A 13852-nucleotide genomic window follows, 5' to 3' on the forward strand; every position below is an offset into this window, starting at 1 on the left:
AATATACTCCAAACGCCTTTTCAGATCATGCACTGGTTAAGATGGAAGTTGCTGGTATTGGTGTTAAAAGAATGCCCAGATGTTGGTATTTCAATAAAATTAATTTGGGGAGCGTAAAAAGGGGCACAGACGTATCGGAAGAGATTATACATTTCTTTTAGACCAATAATGGCACCGCTCATATAGAGATTGTCTGGGAAGCCTTTAAGGCCACTTCCAGAGGATACATTACAGCAAGAGAAGATACCCAACAACAGAAGGAGAAAAATTCGGGAAAAAAGGGAGTTAGAAACTAGACAAGAGGAAGCTAATAGAAAATATTCACAAATTAGAAATGCTGTCACAAAACAAGCATTTAAGCAAGCCAAATTAAATATGCAGGAATGTTACTATGCACAGGGCAGTATCGCTAACACTGCCTATAGACAGCAGGTATATGAAGAAAGCGAAAACACGGGGAGACATTTGGCATGGCAGGCCAAAGATCGACAGATGAAAAATAGAATCTCATCCCTGACCGATATTGAATCAAAAGAGCAGATAACTAATCCTACTGAAATTGGAAAGACGTGTTTAAAACATTATGAGAAAAAGATATCAATCAGATCAGAAAAGTGTGGCCAAAAATTTCAGTGTGTTCTTAGATAAACGCCATCAAATGAACAAAGTCAAATGCTGTTATCTGGTTTCTCACCAGAGGTAATAGATAGAGTCGTAAATTCAGCAGTCAATGGTAAATCGGCAGGGGAATATGGCCTACCAACTGAGTTATATAAGAAACGTGCCCCAATATTAAATCCACAATAATTAAAGCCAGCTAATCATATTTTAAAGGGTGGAGAACCTACCGCCATCTTTTAGCACCGTGGTGATAGTTAGTTTTGTAAAGAAAGAGAAAGGATCCAGAAAATGTTAGTACTTATAGGCCTATAAGTTTATTAAATGTAGATTATAAAATGTTTACAAAACTTTTAGTAAATAGACTAAATAGGATTATAGGCTCAATTATTTTTAGTGATCAGTGTGGCTTTGTGGCAGGCAGACAGCTTTTTACAAATACAATTCATCCCGAGGGACATGTTTGCAATATTCAGGGAATTTCAGGCACTTGGCGATTATAGAATAATTAACTCCAAGACTGAACTTTTGCTCTGTAACTGCTCACAGTATATCTTAATCCCAGAATTTCAACTTTTAATCAATACAAAACCAAAACGGTATTTAGGTATATTTCGCTCTGAGAATGTGAATGATCTATTTACCTTAAATTATGTGCCATCAATACAAAAGACTAGGTGCCTATTTATAAAATGAAACCAATTACCCATTTCAATAGTAGGACTTGTCGGCTTAATCTGCATGTCAATTCTACCCTTTTTTAATTTTTTATTTTCAGCAATCCCTTACGCTTTGCAGGCATCTTTTTTCAAAGGATATTGTCATCCTTCATATGGGCAAACAAGATTCCAAGATTAGCACTTGCCACTTTATGTAAATCAACCAAGGAAGGCAGCTTGGCCCTCCCCAATTTAAGAGGATATTATTATGCAAATTTTGCACATAATAGACACAGATTCTTTATTAATTTGAATACACCACGTACAGAAAACTTTTTATGCAAAAATTCTTGATGGAATATAAAAGTCAGGACCTAATGAGGTCAACAAAACCCCCCCAAAAATGCGTTACAAGGTCTAACAGTGGTTATTTATGCTAAAAGCACAGATTTTTTACTTTTACGATATACCTATGTTAAATGGTTCGACACAACTCGTAGACCTTTATGTTGGGGATCAGTGGCTGCTTGATTCCAGCATTTTAACAAAATGGGAAGAGAAAGGCTATACCACGGCGACGGATTTTATCAACATGGACAGATTGAAAAATTGGGTAGAGATAGAATCGGTTATAAGCTGCTTTGAAGATATACTTAAGTGGTCTTTTCGCCAAATTAAAAACTTTTTAAAAACATAGAGCCATATGGAGGTAGGTGTTTTGCAATCGCAACCCCTGAAATTCGCAGAATCCTGGGTGTTTGCGATCGCAAAAGCGCGTGATGCGATGCAGGTAAGTAATGTGCCATGCAAAATAGCTAATCGCAAAATTTGCGATTACCAATTTAGCGTGTAATGGAATCTGCGAATAAAATTGCAAATTCGCAAGCTGCGATCCAATAATTGCAAAAATCGCAAAAACTGTCACGCAAAAATGCGAATTCGCAATTTGCTATGTAGGTAAAAATCGCAAATAGCGATTTTACGAAATTCTCATTTTTGCACTTGTCTAATACCACCAACTCAGACCAGGTGGTAATCAGGTGCAACCTATTTAAACTGGCCCATAATGCAACAGTGGCTTCTCACAGTGGCTGGGCTTCATGTATTAGCCAGGAGGCTGCATATCCGAGATGCTGATGAGAGAAGGAGACGCCAGGAGAGGATCTACAGGACACGCATCACCCTCTTCCAAAGCACTAAGGAGGACAACCATCTGCACTACAGGCTGCATCCAGAAAGTATCCTGGAGCTGATAGAGGAGATGACACCCATGCTGGAGCACCCCACATACAGGGCCCACACCATTCCCACACACATACAGGTGTTGTCCTCACTGCACCTCCTAGCGTCAGGGAGTTTTCAGGGGGTAATAGCTGCAGTAGGAGGGGTGTCCCAAAGTGCACTTTCGCGCTTTTTCCACGCTTTCCTCAATGCTATGATGCAGAGGATACATCACCATATCAAATTCCCAGAGTCACAGCAGGGACTGTACCAAACATAACAAGATTTTTACCAGATTGCTCAATTCCCCCACGTGATTGGCTGCGTAGACAGAACACATGTCGCACTGCCCCCATCACACAATGAGTATGTTTTTAGAAACAAAAAATCATACCATTCTCTAAACATCCAGGTAGTCTGCAATGCTAAACATGTATTCACAGATATAGTAGCAAAATTCCCAGGAAGTACTCATGATTCCTTCATTTTTCGACAATGTGGTTTACATCGCAGACTCACAAATGGCGAGTTTGGAGAGGGATACCTGCTAGGTAATTGTATGGCACACACAAACAGTAGTATGAAATGTCTGAGCTTGCAGTATCTCACTAAGCCACTGGAGTCAAGCTATCCTGGCTGAAAACGTCTGATAGCCAGAAACCGGTCCAAGGATGCTTGATTCCGGTCCAGGAAAGATATGGCTTGGCAGTTCAGGCTGGACTGTTCCCTTGAGGCACAGGGTCAAGACTGATTTGCATATGGCCATGTCTGAACTGTCGTAAATATTTAATTTACTATCATAATTTCTATGCAGGTAAGTACTTAATCAATAATAACTCAATCGGAAAGAAAGAACCAGAGTCCGTGGTGTTAGAGTTCTTAGGGGTTTTATTCCTTAAAAAGGAATGGTCATGACCTGGCTATCATGTTCCCGCAACCACACAGGGTTCAGGAAGGGATAGAGAGCATATGCCGCGCACATTTTACTTGACAATACATAGCTTATATACTTATTTTACATCATCGAAAGCAATAGAGTAGGCGTAACAGCTGAGAGAAGACAAGATAACAGCATCCACGTGCAGGTGTCACAAGTGGGTGGCACTAAACAGAAATATTGCAATGTTAGCAGAAATCGGAGACTTGGATGCGCGCGCAGCTACATGACGTGTGATTGACGTGGAAACTGGAAGGGGGCAGGAGACTTGACATTTACACTGACGGAAAGAGACAGAAGTCTGGCATGTCAGATCAACTTGTACTTCTATCATATCTGATATCTGATGTTTGGGAACCATACTATCGAGAGGGAAAGGTCTCTGGGGCAGAAGCTATTCTATACTGACTGAGAGTGCGTGTGTAAGCGCCTGAGTGTCTGCATGAGAAGCGTGGGGGCATGGGCCTTCCATGGGAGCATGGTAACAGAGGCTATGAATTACTTGCACGGAGACAGGCCGGCCCTTTCGCCCTGCAGCTAAGAGGGATGTTTACTGAAACTAGTAGGCAGGAATGTATTTTCGAGGAGCGGAACAGATAACTCGAAGGTTGTAGTCAGTCTTGGCAGGCAGCAGGCTGAGCTGAGCACGGTGGGCCGCGCTGGAAGTAAGTCAGAGTTCACGGGTACAGAGGCAGCCTGGGCTGAGGGTTTCAGAGTCAGAAGCCAGAAAAATGGCTCGATGGCAGAAATTCAGGGCCTACTTTGCCAGAGCTGAAAAACGTGTAAAGTACACTACAAAAAGACGTTGGCATAGCATACTTAGGAACGGACTATTCAACCCATTCAGGGTGGGTCTGAAAGAGGACATGTTAACGTTGGACGCAAATGTATTTGCGTCTTCGTAGCTGGCACAGGAGGGAAGTTACATGCACTTTAAGCTGGTACATGGAGTCGGTGGGGTACACGCTAGGGAACACAATCTTGACCATAACATTTATATTTCCTCATTCCCTCCTTGTTCCCTACGGACCCTTCATGATATATCGATCCTCATGAATCGATCAGTTTGTTCTTGTAACATCATTTGTTCTTCTTTCTTTCTTTCACGTATTGAGAGGAAACTGGAATGTTCAATGCACGATGTGGCACACAGTCCACAAATCGCTGGCCCACACTGTAGGCACAGGCAGCAACTGAATACTAGGACTAGGCCAATGCCTAGGAAGGATAGGATCTTCCATCCCCAAGCAGTTAACGTTGTCCAGAACCAACCGGACCAAGTCCAGGTGCCTGGATTCTGATGTATCAGATTGGCAATCTTATGAAGACGTGTAATAGCTTGATACACTGTGGGCGCGTTTTCTGGGATGAAAATACAGCAACTTGACCCGATGACCTTACAGGCTCCACCTCTATCTGCCAAGATGACGTCAATAACAAGACGATTCTGAAGAACAACAACCCGCATGGCGGACTGCTCTTCTGTTAAGTTACCTAAGGCGGAGGCAGTTTCATTCACTACTGCTTCAAGTGTTCTAGTTAATCTGCGTATTAGTTTACTATTTTGGACGGGACCCAAGAAGAAAAAGAATCCTTTATTAAAATCGGTGTATTGTTCCCATGCTGTTTCTGTATAGTCGACAAGCGAGAGATCTCTTCGGAGCCTATTCTTTACTAGATTTGTATTTCTGTGATAGTCAGGAGGAGCTAGAAAAACAGGTGGCAGAAGGAATGCAATGTAACAGGTACCATCCCAATCTGGAGGTAAGCGTATGTATGCGGTATGACCACAAACAAAATAGGAATGACGGGTAGCTCTAAAAGAAGACTTGCCTTGATCACTGAATTCGACCACAATAGTACATTTACTATGGCCTAAGTGTACTGAACCTTTCTTGCTGACACATAATTCACCAGTGACTGGTAGTACTGACATAGCGGGCAGAACTGGAGCAGGTTCGGATTCAACAGTAAGGATCATAAGGTTAATTGTGTAATTACCTAATCCATAAACTTCATTTTCTAGATCAGTTCCTATTCTAATGGGGAGTCCCTTCTTGTCAGGATAACAGGCATTAAGCAGAACTAAGTTCAAGTTTCCCCAAACCCAGCTCCCTTTGAAAACAGCAATATCAGGATCTACGGAATTTATTATTCTAAACCAGGCACCACAGGAACCGTTGTGAGTGAACGGGTACGGAAAGAGGGGCAGAGCTCCCTTGTATTTCTGGTAGGGAGGGAGTCGGCCACATATCCAGCAGTTTGTAGCATTGTTAGTCTGATGGGAATGATGTAACATACTAATGAATGTGTTGTTGCGCAGCGCGAGTCTGTAAGAAAGTTCATGTGAAGGTAATTTGCTAAAAGAATGTTCAGCAGAAACATTGTAAGCAGATTGTTCACGCTTGAAAATAGGATAGTAGATGGGGAGCAGTATACTCGCAATAATTATCAGAACACTTAGAAAAAACATAATTAATAATGTCACCATACAGTGACTACGTAGTGATTTACAATATGTACGTTTCTTTAATTGTCTCTCTCTCTCTCTATCTCGATCTAGGGGATACATGTCAGAAACTATTTAACCGATTCACCTAGGGGAGGACTTAAACAATTAAACTGTCTGACTTGCTAGATCGGAGCTTTGATCTATATTCTTCTTGTGGAGTTTTCTCTCGTTCGGAGACTTTAAAATCATTAGTTTTGATACAGTCTTTGGTGGGGGTGGACGAGCCTGGATCTGGTTTCAGTTCATTGTATTTTTTGATATGGCTCGTGTGGACCCACCCCTTTCTGCCTTCCAGTTTCACTGCGGTCCTCGTTGTAAGAAGGACGGTCTTTGGCTCCTTCCAGCGGGGCTCCAGCGGACTCTTCCTGTCGAAGTTCCGTACTAAAACTGTGTCCCCAGGACGGACATCATGTGGCTTTACATCAGTGTTGTCGGGGAAAGCTGCGGCAACCTGTGAACGACATGATTGGAGTGCAGACATCAAGGAGGCAAGGTAATCTGTCAACATATTGCAATCAACATCAGTAATTTTCTTAGGAATGGGCGTCCCCCACATATTCGGTGGTCTGCCAAAGACCACTTCGTACGGGGATAGTCCAGATCGCGAGTGGGCGACCATCCTCATATAAAACAATGCAACTGGCAGGGCGACTATCCAGTCGACCCCCTTTTCTTTACATATTTTTCCCAGGCGGGTCTTTAATGTCTGATTATGCCTTTCTACAAGGCCTGCGGCTTCGGGATGTCGGACACAATGGAATCTCCACTGATATCCTAGCAGCAAGGAAACCTGCTTCATTAATTCAGATGAGAATGGCTGTCCGTTATCTGAGTACACGACACGAGGCAAGCCGTACCGTGGGAAAAATTCACGAACCAGCTGCCTGGCAGTGGTCGGAGCAGTGTAATCTGGGACTGGGTATGCTTCGGTCCAACGGGAAAGTGCACAAACAATTACGAGGACATATTTGAATCCTCGACAACGGTCCATCTGGATATAATCCATCTGGAGGACTTCAAAAGGGTGATCGGGAGGATGAAATCCACCTTGCTCTACAGGGACGCTTTTACCTGGATTGAACTGACAACAGATCATGCAAGTACGCACTTTCTGTTTTGCTGCTGCTCGTAAGTGTTTATTGCTCCAAAGATTTTGTAAACTGTCTAACATTGCTTTTTCTCCTAGGTGTGCTGGACTATGTGCTGTATTAACCATGACTTGAACCATAGAATCAGGGAGAAACCATGTAGATTTTCCCTTCGTCATCCAACCTTGATCTGTCTGGATCCCTCCTAGTTCAATCCATTTCTTTATTTCGTCTGGGGTAGCATGTGTCTGAATATCGATTACATCTAGTGTGGGATCCCTGACTGTCATACAATTTGTCGGTCCTATTGTCTTTGTCATGTCAGTTGTCTGAGTGTGAGTCAATGCTGTATGTTTTGCTGTCTGGTCTGCCAGGTCGTTACCCTGGGAAACAGAATCTGTAACTTTAGTATGTGCTTTACACTTCATGACTGATATGCCTGAAGGCAGATGTATTGCTTCTAACAGTGCTTGAATGAGGGGACCGTGTTGGATCTTGGCACCATGAGAGGTCAAGAAACCTCGTTCTTGCCATAACATGCCGAAGTCGTGTACAACTCCGAACGCATAACGGGAATCAGTGTATATGTTAACATTTCTGTTCTTGGCTAGAATACAGGCTCGGGTCAGAGCAATAAGCTCTGCCGCTTGAGCAGACAGTGTGTCAATACGATGCGTTTCTTTAACTTTGGTTTCAGTGGTCACTGCATATGCGGCCACTAATTCTCCTGTACTTGTTCTCATACATGAACCATCCACATAAAGTGTCAGGTCTGGATTTGTCAGTGGAACATCTGTTAAGTCTCGTCGAGGCTTTGTAACTGCATTAATGATCTCTATACAATCATGCGGGGCTGGATCTGTCATAATTGTAGGTAACAGTGTTGCGGGGTTCAGAATACTGCAGCGTCTGATTTCTATGTGAGGCTGGAATAGCGTTAATTCGTAACCTGTCAGTCGTGCTATAGTCAAGTGCTGAGTCTGGGTTCTGTTTAAAAGAACCTCTACAGAATGTGGAACTTGTACTGTTAACTGGTGTCCTAAAACAATTGAGTCGCTCTGTCTGATTGCTAAAGCGGTCGCTGCTACGGACTTCAAGCACGCAGGGAGTGCCTGGGCTACTGAATCTAATGTACTTGAAAAATAAGCGCAAGGCTTATATGAACCTGCTTGATCTTGGGTGAGGACAGACAACGCTGTACCATCACGTTCTGTAACGAAAAGTGTAAAAGGTTTGCTGTAACATGGTGTCGCTAAAACTGGTGCTCTGCATAAAACTTTCTTTAATTCTTCAAAGGCTTGTGTGTGTTCCTGAGTCCAAGGGAGGACAATCGAAGTCGCTGCCTCCTGTGTTGTTAACTGGATGAGTGGTTTAGCTAAAAATGCATATTGAGGAATCCATTGTCTGCAGTACGAGGTGAGGCCTATAAAAGCCCGCACTTCCTTTTGTGTCTGGGGTCGTGGCATATTTACAATTAACTGAATGCGATCGGGAGTGAGCTGTCTCCCCACTTTGGACAGCAAGTGACCCAAGTACACAACTTGCTGAACACAGAATTGTAGCTTCGAAGGAGACACCTTGTGTCCCTTGTCGGCCAGAAAATGTAAAACTGTCAGTGATGCTTGTTCACATTCGGGCTCACTTCGTGCGGTGATCAGCAGATCATCGACGTATTGCAGTAAAGCAGTGTTAACTGGCATTTGAATACAATCTAGTTGTCTTTTCAGTGCTTGACTATAGATGCTGGGGCTTTCTGTGAATCCTTGAGGTGCGCGTGAAAATTTGAAACTTCGTCCATTTAAACTGAATCCGAAGAGGTATTGGCTCTCTGGATCAATCGGTACACTAAAGAAGGCGTTCTTGAGGTCAATTACAGTAAAGAACGCTGCTTCTGAATCAATAGCAGTCAATAGAGAAGAGATATCGGGGACCACAGGGTACTGTGGAATAATGCATTTATTCAGTTCTCTCAGATCAATCACCAGCCGATATACTGGCGGTGCATTGGAATCAGTACGTTTAAGAATCGGAATGATAGGGGAATTGCAGATATTGGAGTCGGTCTCTACGACCACTCCTTGGACAATGAGCTCTTCAATGATTTTCAGTAAAGCCACTACAGCATCGGGTGGTAACTTGTATTGTCTGATTCGTGGTAGAACAACTCCTGTCTTGAGTGTAACACGGTATGGTGTGATATGCATACAACCTACATCAGTTGGGCCTGTTGCCCACAAGTGATCTGGTACATTTTTCAATCTGACGTCGAATTCTCGCAAAACATAATGACCCTTGAAATCCCGCAGAAAGAGTCTAACCCCCTCCGGGGAACAGCAAATTATGGCTCCTAGAGCTTTCAATGTTTTGATACCTAACAGATTTTCTGGACATGATTTCGTAAGTAACAAGTCTGTAACACGTGATAATGGACCCACAGCCAGGGGGACTGGTTCTGATACTTCATTTATAATGGGCTGTCCTGAAAAACCAAGGGAAACATTCTGTGAGCCTGAGAGGGGTGCCCCTGGGACTTCGTCATGGCTTATAGTGGTACGGCTTGCCCCTGTGTCTATTAAAAACTTTCTATCTTTTCCCAATACTTGACTGTGTACATAAGGACCCTCTTGATCTACAGGAATTTCAATAAGAGGCAAGCCAAATTCCCTCTCTAGGCTGTTTCATGTGTATCGCTGGTAATCGGGGTAAGCAGATTGGGCATACTGGTACATTTGTTGGGAAACTTGCTGAGTCGCGGCAAGAGGCTGTGGCTGAGATACCGCTACTGTCTGTGCTGTATGGGATGAAGCATGCATAGGCTGTGTGTTCTGTGAGGTCTGTACATTCTGTGGGGTCTGTTGCTGGACCTGATCTTGTCTTGGTGGATGCGGTCTCTCTTTAGTTTTACCTGTTGCTATATTGTGTTTCAGAACTGGGCATTCATGTACGTAGTGACCTGGCTGCTTGCAATAGTTGCATGTCCCTTTAACGGGAACTGCGGCGTGACTTGTCTGGGTCGTACCCTTTCTGTTTCCGTCGGTGTGGACCGACTGGGCTACTAACATTTTCATTTTTGTGTCTTTCATACGTTTCTGTTCCTGATCCTGTTCCTCTCTAATTCTATTCTGATGGTATTGTAACATTTGTAACATCTGTGATGGCGTATTTGCTTGCCACGTACTCTCGACCTTGTACACACGGTTTTTAACTGCTAACAGGGAATTCTCGACTAGCTTTGATACAAAAAGATGCGGGTACGACTCGCTACTTGGTTTAAGACCACTATTAATAATGAAACATTTCTCGAATCTTGAATAAAAGTCACTAGTATCTTCGTCGGGTTTCTGTTTACATGCTGAGATGGCATCCCAGTCTTCCTTTCTAGTTGTCAGTAATCTTGGCAGAACCTGTACTATTAAACCTGGTAATGCTTTAGTTTTATCCCCAAGGCCTACCCCTGGGACACGCTTGTTCTCTTTGTCTTCTACTTCTGCCCATACAATCTTTTTGTCTCCCACCTCCCATTCCTTTTCCTTGAGTTTCTCGTATATGCCCGTAGGCAGCAGTACCTTTAACATTTTCATGATATCTTCATATGTGTAATCCCCCATCAGTAACATGTCTTTAAGCTCTCTGTGAAAACCTGCAGGGTCTTTATCATGGCACGGTACTAGTTTCTTCATTTCTAATAGTTCTAACTTGGTCAGAGGCGTGTGTACATACACACGTTTCAAGGTATGATCCTCACCCATAACTGGGTGTACTTCTCGCAAGGGGTTCTGACTTTCAATGCCACTCAGGCATTCCATATGATACATTTTTCTTTCTGGGGGTGGAGCGGGAACATATTCAGAGCTTACAAAAGTGTCATATCTATGTCGTTGTTCTAGAATTATTTGTATTAACTTGGTACTTAGACCTCTCCATCTATCCATGAGTAGTGCTTCTAGAGTTTCGTGTAAGGGACCTGGATCGGAATGTTTATTTCTGTATTTCATGAGGAGGTGCTGCATCATGTATACACCTGCTAATTTCTGCTCGTCTGGGGAGAGGTTCAGGAATGTCTGTGCTACGGTGTCATCATTATATATATCCGCATTGTCAGTCCATAAGATGGCTGACCGGGCTAGTTCTTGTTCATCCATAGAATTGAGTACATGGTACCCTATTCGGTCTCGAAGTCTTTTATCAGTCTCCTGGAACCGATGTTCAGGAGAATTCGGGTTTGTTAAGCCAGAGAGAAAAACCCTCTTGCTTTCTGGACGAATGCCTTTCCTAAGGTAAGTTCCCTTACCTACATACGCTATAGTATCTGTAGTCTTTTCTGATTCTTCGAGTTCTTCCTCCTCCTCGGAGGAGGCCCTTTCTTTCTCTTTTTCGTGCATTTCTATCACTGCTTTTCTTATTTTCTTGTACATACTGGCTATGCAAGCCCCCTTATCATGTTTTCCTTCAGATATATTTTGGCCCCACCTGTTGAGTCCATCTAATTCATCCTGATCTGTCTCAGGCCTGTCTCGTTCTCTTATTAGGCAATTTATGAAAAAACGTAGTATCTGTGCTTGAATGTCAACTTTCTGATGCTCCATGGCATCCTTAACACTGTCAGGGTCTTTACCAGTCTGAATGAACTGATATATTCTATCTAGGCGCTCCTTCATCCCTACAAATAACAGCAGGAAATCAGTAGCAGATCTTAACCGTAGTGAGGCCATCATCATTCTGTCGTTTTTGCCGGGTACTGGATCATATCTGCAAACTGAAAGTTTTTCTTTGAGTATGTCAAGACGGGGTGACTTGAACGTGAGAGGACTCTGCATATCCCTAAGGTTTACTCTGTGTGTTAATGGTGGGGTGTGAAGACCCCCAGTCGCACCTCCTGAGGCGGAAGCTTGGGCATTATCTCTCTGTGGAGTCTGTATCTGAACTTGAATTTGTCCTTTGGTAGCGTCAGGTAGACGTGGTTTCGGTAGATCTATTTTAGCTGCGGGAAGTGGTGGAGGTGGAGGAATCTGTTGTGGTACTGGCGGAATATGATCTTGGGGCGGGTTACCACCCCCATCCCTGTCGTTAGGCAGGGCGCGGACAGGCAGATTGGTGTAAGCGGGTGCTACATCCTCTAGATAGGAATTCAGGAATATGTCTTTAGTGGTCCTGTGATTTACTTTAGTTGGCACCAATGGTGACGGCAGATTTTTCGGTATTTCTGAAATGGCCTCATGCGAACCCTCGGCCGCGAGATACATACCGTTTACGAGGTTATTTCGTGCACGGTCTACTTGCTCTGTTTTTACTCGGATCCCTTCAGTAACTAATTCGTTTTCTTGGGCTTTATCTGATTCTTTAAGTCTGTCTTCTCTACGTAGTGCTTTTTCAGCACGCTTATGTGATTCCTTACGCCAAAACTCTATGGCGTCTTTCTGAGATTGTCTGGCTTTCTTTTTCCATAGTGCTTCCTCTACTTTCATGATGCACTCAGCATCCCATGTTCCAGTAACTGGCCATCTGTGTCTCTCGTCTAGATGTTTTGTATAATCGGCCCATAAATCTAGATACAATATGGCATCTAAGCCATGCTTGTGGTACATGAAGTTTCCTGGAGTGTCCCTAGGGGGGATAGGAATTTCTTCCTCCAGTATCCCTTTCCTAGTTCCTATCTGCTTTAACTTGTTGAAAAACGGCATCTTGTTTCTACTTAGTACTGAAAGCTCGATCTTACCTACTTAATACTGAATACAGCTATTTATACAAGAACATACAATAATGCACATTAAAAACAGTCACACTCATACCACGACATTAATCACATGAAAAACATTTAAAACATATATCACTACCCCTTTATACTGATGTACTGCTAAACAGCACAGATACACTGTCTAAAAACAGTGCAGAAACTTGAAATAACGGATGTACTGCTAAACAGCACAGATACACTGTCTAAAAACAGTGCAGACCGGACTTGTGTACCCAAACCCGTCTTGATACGACCCAGCAATGGTACTCACCGGGAAGCACGGAAATCGGAAGGCCTCGGAAAACTCGACTGGACTGAACTGGACTGGACTGGACTCGACACGTGGATACTTCAGAAAACTTCGGAAAACTTCGGGAAACTGGTGGGCCTCTTGACACCTCGGACCTTGCTTCTTTCGGCTAGGCTCTGGTCGGGATCCTCCGCACTCCTCACCGCCTCGTCTGGGTACTGATCGCAGTCTTCGTCACCTCCGTGGGCCAGAGGGAGATGCAGGAAATCCTGCCAGTACGCGTAGTTTCCTTCTAACTGATGGCAGGGGACAGAGCTTGCAACGCACCAACCGGCGCGTGAGGTGGGGGAGGGGTCCCTATTCGGGCGCCAAAATGTCGTAAATATTTAATTTACTATCATAATTTCTATGCAGGTAAGTACTTAATCAATATTAACTCAATCGGAAAGAAAGAACCAGAGTCCGTGGTGTTAGAGTTCTTAGGGGTTTTATTCCTTAAAAAGGAATGGTCATGACCTGGCTATCATGTTCCCGCAACCACACAGGGTTCAGGAAGGGATAGAGAGCATATGCCGCGCACATTTTACTTGACAATACATAGCTTATATACTTATTTTACATCATCGAAAGCAATAGAGTAGGCGTAACAGCTGAGAGAAGACAAGATAACAGCATCCACGTGTTAGCAATACGTAATTAGGAGGCGTGAACTGGGCGTGAACTAGAAGCGTCACAGGCAGGTGTCACAAGTGGGTGGCACTAAACAGAAATGTTGCAATGTTAGCAGAAATCGGAGACTTGGATGCGCGCGCAGCTACATGACGTGTGATTGA

This window comes from Lissotriton vulgaris, chromosome 12 (genome assembly GCF_964263255.1).
Source record: "Lissotriton vulgaris chromosome 12, aLisVul1.2, whole genome shotgun sequence".
Classification (NCBI taxonomy): Eukaryota; Metazoa; Chordata; class Amphibia; order Caudata; family Salamandridae; genus Lissotriton; species Lissotriton vulgaris.